The 9,777-nt window shown below is 37.8% G+C and overlaps 1 protein-coding gene across 7 annotated transcripts in view; it reads right to left on the minus strand.

Annotated features, from left to right (window-relative positions):
- The window catches only part of LOC143230329 (bestrophin-2a-like), a 43,983-nt gene that overhangs the window by 33,007 nt on the left and 1,199 nt on the right, over positions 1-9,777 (minus strand). For 2 of the 7 annotated variants that reach the window (XM_076463691.1, XM_076463690.1), the window contains exon 1: positions 8,787-9,035. The exons of the other annotated variants lie outside the window; for them this stretch is intronic. The gene's annotated coding sequence lies outside the window, so the exon portion shown is untranslated. Of the gene's footprint in view, positions 1-8,786; positions 9,036-9,777 lie in introns of those variants that run through there. 7 annotated transcript variants of the gene reach the window in all.

Genomic DNA, 9,777 nt, shown 5'->3' on the forward strand with positions numbered 1-9,777 from the left:
GACCGAGCATCAACAAGAACAGAATTAAGAAACAATTGTTCGTCGAAAACATGTGATGAAAGAGGAACAGGGGCAAGCCCTTTATCCCCAAGTAGTACCTTCCATGCACGAAACATTTCTTGAATAAACATTGGCAAGACCTTCATATACCTCGGCAAAATCCGGTATTGAAGAGCCCGAAATCCCATTGAGAGTTCACCATAACAAGAGAAAAACCCAGAAAAAAGTTGCCACAAAGGCAACGGACAAGAACTATCCAAACATCTCTGCAGCAATCTCAAAGCGAAAAGCAAGTTTACGAACGTGTATATCTACGAAATTGATACCCCCACTAGCAAAATTATTGGTCAAGATCTAATAAGCAACCTTGTGAATACCACCCCGCCACATGAAATCTAATACACTTTGACGAAACCGAGCTTCAAATTGCTGTGGCAATGGGAGGATTTGCAATGGATACCATAAACCTGACGCCACCAAGGCATTCACCACGATAGATTTGCCCTTAAGCGACAGGGAACGATATCGCCAGGACACCAGGATACTAGAGACTTTGCGCAAAACTCCCCGCCACGTATCCTGCAGCATAACATCAAATTGAGAATGAAAAACAATACCCAAAATCCGAACAGGATTCTGGGAGATTTTGAACTCTCCCAGGACATACTCATCAGAAGAGGCCAAGCTCCCAATCCAGAGACCCCGAGTCTTTGTCCAATTAATCCTACCACCCGAAGCCGACCAAAAACACTACAAACATCCAAAACGTATGGCAAGGAATCGGAATCTTGTAAAGTCAATGTAGTGTCGTCAGCATGTTGATAAATAAGGGACGGTGTGTTGAGGAACCCATCACCCCCAATACCTATAATCTGATCATGATGGACCAACATATTTCTCAATGGTTCAACACTGAGAACATAAAGCAAAGCAGACATTGGGCAGCCTTGATGAATACCTCGAGATAAGGAGAACCTATCAGTGAGAAAGCCATTAAACTTAACACAGCTATAAATATCAGTATAACATAATTTAATCCAATTAACAAAAGTCGAGTTAAAACCCACTCGCACCAGAAGTTGAAATAAATAGTCATGGTTCACCCGATCAAAGGCTTTCATTTGATCGAGCTTCAAAAAATTCCCCCCCCCTGTCCTGTACGTTCTAAAGATTCGAGAAGCAAAACTAAAGTTAGCGGGTTATCAATGACATCCCGTACAGGTATACAACCAGATTGATTAACTGACACTAAACTAGATATTACGGTGGAAAGGCGTCGAGCCAGCACTTTAGCCAATAACTTGTAGTCAGTACACAGCAACGTCAGTGGCCGACTATTAGCCGCCAACCGTCGATCCCCGCCCTTCCGAACAATCACCCCAATGCACATAGAATGGATCAACTGTTTGGAGTGATAGAGGTCGGACAAGACGGTTACAAAATCATCTACAAATAACGGTAAAAAGTACTTGTAAAATTCTAATGTAAATCCATCAAGACTCGGAGATTTTCCAGTCGGTAAACCAGCAAGTGCAGATAACAATTCCGAGGCCGAGTAAGGTGCATCACACATATGAGCTTGCTCAGGGGAAAGCGTTTTGTCGATAAAGTTGAGCACCATATCTACATAATCCTGCTGAACTTCTTCTTTAGTGTACAAAGTAGAATAATAGTGATGTAAAACAGCAGCTATATCATCCACCTCGAACACCTCATTCCCCCCCTAAGTAAGCATGGATCGAAACTCTGTCCGACCCTGCCGAACTTTCTCCATACGCAAAAAGTAAGAGGTTGACCTTTCGCCCTCCTCGAACCAACGAATATGTGAACGAATTCGAACCCCTTCAATGGCTTCATGATCATATTTCTCCAAGTCTTCTTCATGTGCATATAACTTTTCCCTAGACCGAGTAGGGCAACTCGCCAATTTACGTAACTCACGAGCAACGGAATGTTCTAACTTACGTTTCTTAAATCGAAAATCACACGCCCGACGAAGCGAATATCGCTTGGTAATATCATGGATTGCATTTTTTAAGGTCGCATACCAGAAGATCTTGTCACGACCATATACTTGCCAACTACGGCTTCTTTCGATTAAGAGTGTGATGGCATTTATGTATTCAACATCTCTCAAAAGCTGATTATTAAAGTGCCAGTAATTTGGACCCGTAACAACTTGAGATAAGTTAAGTTTGAAGCTTAACAGAGCATGATCGGTACCAGGAAACCACATCGTATGGAAACTACTGACAGCACTCTGGAGATTAGCCGTAATCAAGGCCCTGTCTAGACGGGAAGTGATCAACTCTCCAAGAACAAAACGCCTCCACGTGAAACCCGGGGTATTTGATGTTAATAATGAATGTGCATCCAATAAACCGAACCTTGTAATGAACTGTTCAAAGGCTAGACGACTGGCATCACGGGATAAACGTACAGGAAATTTTTCACGCGTTTCATCCAAAACATAATTAAAATCCCCAACTGCTATCAATCCCGAGCAATCATCTAAAGGAAAGTCTAATGAACGAAAAAAATCCCGTCGTTCGTAAATGTCACGTGGTGCATAAACAGATAACAATTTAAATGATAAATTCGTAAATATGAACTTTAACGTTATCACTCGACCACCCCCATCCGAGAAATCAAGCATAACTTTGTCACTCAAATGTCGCTGTAACAAAATAGCCACCCCTGACGTCCATTATGTGAATTATTGACAAAAACAGCACCCTTCCAATATTCCGTGACAACTTCAATAAAATCATTAGTAAAAAAAAAAAGTTTCCTGTAAACACACCACATCAAAATTAGCAGAAAAGTAATCCAAAAAATACGACAATTTGCTGATATTATGCAAACCGTTACAATTCAATACACCCACCCTAAGTGATTGGATCATGCTAAGATAAAAGACATGGTATGAATAAACAAATTAATATAGTACAAAAAATGAACAAAGATATCAACATGTGGTAGAAAATGCACTATGTAAAAGTACATTATTCACTTACACAATATCGTAATGACACAAAAAATAAGAAGAAAATTAACAAATAGGTAACTACTGTTGAGACACGGTCTTAGGCTTCGCCTTAGAGAGACGCAGTACCGTCATGTCCGATAAACGTTTCCGTCCACCACCTTTCTTCGTGGTCCCAGGAGTGTCCGTCGCCACCACACTCGCATATTTCCATCGGCGAGATACAGGTTCCACAACAGCACTGGTGGCAGACTCACCTCGAAGGGTGGGAAGTGGCTGTCTAAATGTCGGCGTCCAACAGAGGGTTGACCACTAGCTCGTTCTCTCGCGACTGTAGAGACAGTCGAACGACGAGAAGACTTGTCCTGCGAGACACTATGGGTAGCCGCCTCTTTCAGCGGGAGAGAAACCTCCATTGTTTGTCGTAGAATGTCAGTTGGTCGATCACCCTTATCTGATTCTACACTTTCAATAGGGGCCTGAGCCACTACAACACTATCGCGAGGGAGAGGCGGGGAAACCCCAACCTTAGGACAACGATGACGCACGTGACCTTGCTCATGACAGTTCCGGCAAATTAATTGGGGACAATCTCTATACAGATGATCCGCACTCAAACACAAATTACACACTTTCATTTGATGGTCATGTTTTACCTTAAGCATTACAACCTTTCCCAGGGGATCAATAACCTTCACGACATATGGCAAAGATGTACATGTGGCACTAAACGAAACACGAACATGGCGAACACCTAAATAAATACCTTAGTTCCGTTTCTATACAAGAGGACTTTTAACCTCACATTCAAAGTCCTTCAACTTCTGTAAAAGTACAGCATCGTCGATATACTCAGGTGCATCCATGAAAGAAACGGTAACTGTACGTTTGGTAACTCCATTCGTGAAGTAATGCACTCCATTAACCAATAAACCAGAATCAATCACCATATTGACATCAGCAGATAAAACAAAAGCAACCTCATAGCCACCGGGTCGTGGAACAACTGAATTTACTGAAACCGCTCCAAAAGTTGAACAAACTGCATGGATAACTTCACCATGGCTGGCATTAGAACATTCAACAAAAACAGTACGTCGCATAACATCAAACATATCAACGTCATTAGAAGGCATCGCTACTACACAGCGAAAAAACAGCAAAAACGATTAGCAACACAAGAAACAATTAATATTCAGAAAACGAAGCCTAGAGAAATATAAGATGTAGCAAATTACGGAGATCAAAAACACGCGTCTGCACTGGATTACGAGTCGAATGCCTTAACCACTTGTCCATACCGGGCAAGTAGTGGTACTATCAAGTGAATAAAAGAATGACCGCTAATTTCCATATTTCCACGTTATTTTTTGTCTTGCTGTAAAGAATAAACAGTGTAAAATATTCTGATGACTCATAATTGCATAATTAATATATACATGTATTTCTTGTCTCCTTCTCACTCGAAAAACCTGGAGAAATTACTTTTATGGAATTTAAACTGAAAGAGTTAAAATGATTTTTGTCTGAAAAAATAGGAGTAACTGTGTTCTTTTCGAAATTCAAACAATGTTCTCGTTGTACTTAGCTACAAACAAATAATAAATCCATGAAACCCGAGATAAACAAAAACATTTTAACTCTAAACAGAAATGTACAAGATGACGAGAATGTTCAGAGTTAATCTGAAACAGTCTTTCTGCGAATCAAATTAAAAATCTGTAATAATGCTTTTATTTAAGCTATCAGATATACACGAGCGGTTCAGTTTAAGTTTTGTTTGTAGTGAAACGTACAACTTCACAGTGGGCTATCGGTTTCCAGCCTCAGACATACCACTGTACAACTGGCGAACCTCAGTTTAAGTAAATGCGAGAGTTATTAATATAGATAGTTTGTGTAGCGTAAGCGTTAAATTAAATTATTTTTAGAAACTATTTAGGAATCACACGTTGTGCAATTCACTACTATTTTTTTTTGTTTGAAGTATGCACAAAGCTACACAATAGGCTATATGTGCTCTACCTACCACAGGTATCGAAGTCCAGTTTCTACCGGTGTGAGTCCTCAGACATACCGTTGTGCCACTGGGGGAGCTACTATTTATGAACTAGTGATTATTATATCATTGTAACGTTTTCAAACGAGACCCAAAATTCGAGCGCTTTCGAATAGTTGACGATTCTTCTTTAAGAAAACAGAGAGTTATGTTTATTGAGAGTGTAATGCAATATATACGTACGAAGGTTTGGTTTTGGTTTTGAATTTCGCGCAAAGCTACTCAAGGGCTATCAGGGCTAGCCGTCCCTAATTTAACGATGTAAGACTAGAGTGTTGTTGTTTTGAATTAAGCACAAAGCTACTCAATGGGCTATCTGTGCTCTGCCCACCACGGGTATCGAAACCCGGTTTTTAGCGTTGTAAGTCTGCAGACATACCGCAAGACTAGAGGGAAGGCAGCTAGTCATCACCACCCCCCACCAACTCTTGGGCTACTCTTTTACCAACAAATAGTGGGATTGACCTAACATTATAACGTACCCACGACTGAAAGGATAGATATGTTTGGTGTGACGAGGATTCGAACCCGCGACCTTAAAATTACGAGTTGAGTGTCTTAACCATCTGGCCATGCCGGGCCCGCACGAATGTCGACGTCACGTAAACTGAATGTGAAGTATCAGTTGCCCTAGAATTGTTTTTGTCAGGTTGAGTTTGTGCCGAAGAAGTACGTAAAGTTGATAAAAGACTTAAGTGGTAAAATAGTTATAAGGATTGTTAACCAATTTCTGTAAAGATTAAATAAAAAATAAATTAACAGCAAAATGTAGTACAAAAAAGATAAAATAATAATGTGGTGCTATATATATAGGATATCATCCTTATTTAGAGAAATTTAAGCAAGGACAGTACTAATAATGTAAAGGTGGTTTAATTATGAATTAAGTTTTGAAAAGTCTGTTCAGTCTTAAGAAGGTCAACAATCCCGGGATCGAGATTGATGTCATTTGATGTTACAGTATTTACAGTAAATTTCTTTTAACTTCACTGTTCCTTTTATCTGTAAAATTTGTCTCTTTACCCTCATAAATTCAATTTTTTCAAGAGAGTGTCCAGACATGTTAAAGTGTTTTGCGACCAGAAGTTCTTTGTTTGTTTGTTTGTTTACGTGGAGGATGGCAGATTTTATTAAGTAAATATTGTGTTTTATCCGTCCATACAAAGTGGTAAATAGTATTTAATGTTAGGTTTACATCGAAGAAACTTATTTAGGTAGTGGAGTAATCTAGTGTAAGTTTAATAGAATCATAGAGGTTGTAAACATGTCTATAAAAGGGCTGTAATGAATCTTCGTCTTCTATCTAAAAAATGTCAAAAATGAAGCGTCTCCAAAACGTTGGTTTGGCTTTGCAACTTTCTGACAGTTTGTCTCTAAGTCTCCCATTAAAATATTGATATAGTTTGGTGCTATCTCGGTGCTCATAGTTGTGCCTTTCTTTGTTTAATACAGAATTAATTATTAAATTCAAAACCATTGAGTGTAAGTACTAACTAGTTCAGATAAATTTGTAATTATTTGAGTGTTGGGTTTGTTTAGTTTTTATCAAAAAAGATTCTCGGGCTTTTAGGCCTTCGTTTTGGGAAATATTTGTGTAAAGAGAAGAAATATCACAAATACAGAGAATAATGTTTGGAGGAAGTTTTATGTTGCTGTTAATGTCAGGGATCTAAGAAACTGTATTGTCTTTAAGGCACAATGTCAGACGTGGGTAGATATCTTTGATGTGGTAATAAACCTAAACAGATAAGTTTTCAGTAGACATACCACAATTAGAAATAAGAAGATGATTGGGATTGTTGGGTTTGTGTATTTTTGGTAACATATAAAAGCAACTCGGAAATTAGTGTTTAGGTTGAAGAAACCGTAAGGTCTCACGACTGATATGTTGGCTTTTCTGTAAGCTGCATCTATCATTTTATAGTGATTTTTTGTGTTTAAGTTGTCAGTAAGCTTTTTTGAAGCAGTGGACTTATTTTTAACGACAATGGTGTCACTCTTATCAGTGGTTTAATAATAATTTTACTTTCGTAGTTTAGTGAAATTAGAGAAATATATTTATTAAAGAAGAGATTGCTTCGTACTTTTGAGTCAGAGTTAAAGGCTTGAAATACTTCATTTTTAATTCCAGTAATAAAACTCTCTAGATGTGATTCCATGTTGGCTGGAAGCGACCAGATAGATTGTTCTTTAAACTGTGAGTCGAAATTATGCCTTTCAGTGGTTTGATTGTGAAACAATTCTCGAAATCTTATTATTCGTGCGCATTTTTGGAGGTTGGAAATGACTTCAAAGGTGTTTATGTTTTAGGGGTAGAAGAAAAGACCTTTACTGAGAAGTTTATGTGTGTGTGTGTGTTTTTCTTATAGAAAAGTCCCATCAGGCTATCTGCTGAGTACACCGAGGAAAATCTAACAGAAGTTTATGTTGAATTTCAGTTAGATTTTTTTAGAGAACATTGAAAGTGTTCTTGGATTTGGATCGATCAGATGCAGATGTGATCAAATTAAGTGGTGTCAGAAGTAGAATCTATTTTAGTAGACAGCTCAGTGTACGTGTTTCCACTACTGGATCTAATTAACCAGAGGCCCACAGATGGTACTATTATGAGTCTGTTTAGCATTTGTATTTTGTGGAAATGGACATTATGGTTTGGATAGCATAAACCATTGTTCTTATGTGAAAGATTATGACGTGCTTTTTATTGTTGCTTTTCGTGTTATTTTCAAGTCTTTATCGTTTTGTTAATAAATGCATCAATATCTTGCTGTTCAGTGGAACATATTATGTCCTCAGATTTTTTGTAGCTTTGTAAATGTAGAGGCGTGACCTACAACAGTATCAGAGATTGTGAGTGGTATGTTATTCTTGGGTTATGTGTCAGGCTTAGAGCTTAGGAAGAAATTTTTACAAAAAGGAGTGAAAACCGTAACTTCTGCATGAGTATGACGCTTCACAGGATGGTTACATCTAGTTCCAGGAGAAGCAGTGATAGAAATGGGATTTAAAGTGTATTGAGCATTTGGCATACGGAGGTGCACTTGATGGATTGAGGAGGGTTTGTAAGTTGAATATGTGGCAAAGAGTAGGTTGAAGGAGGTTTATGACGAAAAGTTTTTGGTGTATCTAGGTTGTATTGTTCAGTGATTGTTCATAAGTGTAGGAAAATGTAGTTAATGATAAAGAAATGTAAATTATATGATAGGGAAGCGATTTCTTTTGAATAAGAGGTGTAAACCACCCTTAGCCAAGTAATGTGTTCTATTTTCAAATTTAAAGTTACTGTTGTAGAGCAAGGAATAATGAGTTGATTTTGTAGAGGTCTTGTACGAAAAGGTTAAATTTGCCAGTTTTCTGATTTAAAGAGTCAGTAGTACAGGTCTGTCGTCTTAAAGGTAAATCAGTGTGCTTAATGACATCACGGTAGATGATATTTGAAAAACACATACAAAGGTTAGTACAGTGAATCAAAATATGTAATAGTAAAGATTGTAAGTCGCTAAGAGAATCATAAGCTGTATTTTCATGTCAATATAGGTAGTTAGTTCCGATGTGAAAAATTGAATATATTACAGACTGTGGTAGTAAAGTTACAGTGTTTAAAAGGTCAAGTAAGGTGGCTCCACTAATTGATTTACTTATAATATGTTAACTGTTAATGTAAAAAAAGTACTGATGGAGGTATTTAATGATAGAATATTTAAAAAATGACAATGTAAGGTGAAACAAGAGATAACTTACCTTGCGTAATGGGTGCATGGTCCATGAGTGGAATATAAATTCTGGTTAAAAAGTTAACACATAAAGCCACCTACAAAAACTGTAATGTTTTCAAATGAGACCCAAAACTCGAGAGCTTTCGAATCATTGACTAGTCTGCTTTAGGAAAATAAAGTTTAAAGTTTAATGAGCGGAACGAAATACACAGGCATGGATGTCGATGACACTGAAGCCGAAAGGTCAATATGAATTGTTAAACAACAACGAGACCTAGAAAGAGAAGACAAGATATAAGGGAAACGCAGAAAGAAGAAAAGGAAGACTGAAAATAGATATAAAAGAGCATAAATATAGAGAGAATAAAAGGTGACAGAGGAGAGCACAGATAGCTCTTTGTACAGCTTTGTGCTTAAATTATTAATAGCACCAGTAAACAGTATTCAGGTACCCTTAAATTTTCATGTACTAAATGAGGCCCAATGGCTAATATGCCAGATTATAGATCGAAAAACAAAGTTAAACTGTAATATGCTATTGAATCGCTTATCAATTTCAGCTGTGAGGGCATTATAATTGTGACGGTCAGTACTGCTGTTGGGTTAACAGTAGCCGTTTAGCAGCTGCTGCTGTTATTGACTGGTTACCCTCAGAAGTTCAAAATTATGGAAAATGTTATGCTAAATATGACAGTTGTCCAGAAGCAAGATAATAATTGAATGATTATCTTAGTCCAGTTTTGGTAAAGATACATAAGTCTTTGAACTACTGAAACAAGAAATTGAATATTAAGTCGTTTTTATGTAATACCACTGAAAGGTAAGCTGATATGTAGGTTTGGTTTGAATTTTGCGCAAAGCTACACGAGAGCTATCTGCGCTAGTCGTCCATAATTTAGTCTCTTGGGCTATTGTTTTACCAACTATTGACCGTCACATTATAACGCCCCCACAGCTGAAATAGCATGTTTGGTGAAATGGGGGAAATGTAGGTTAAGATTTGATTTTCCTGCTAC

Source organism: Tachypleus tridentatus, chromosome 10, assembly GCF_004210375.1.
Source record: "Tachypleus tridentatus isolate NWPU-2018 chromosome 10, ASM421037v1, whole genome shotgun sequence".
Lineage (NCBI taxonomy): Eukaryota > Metazoa > Arthropoda > Merostomata > Xiphosura > Limulidae > Tachypleus > Tachypleus tridentatus.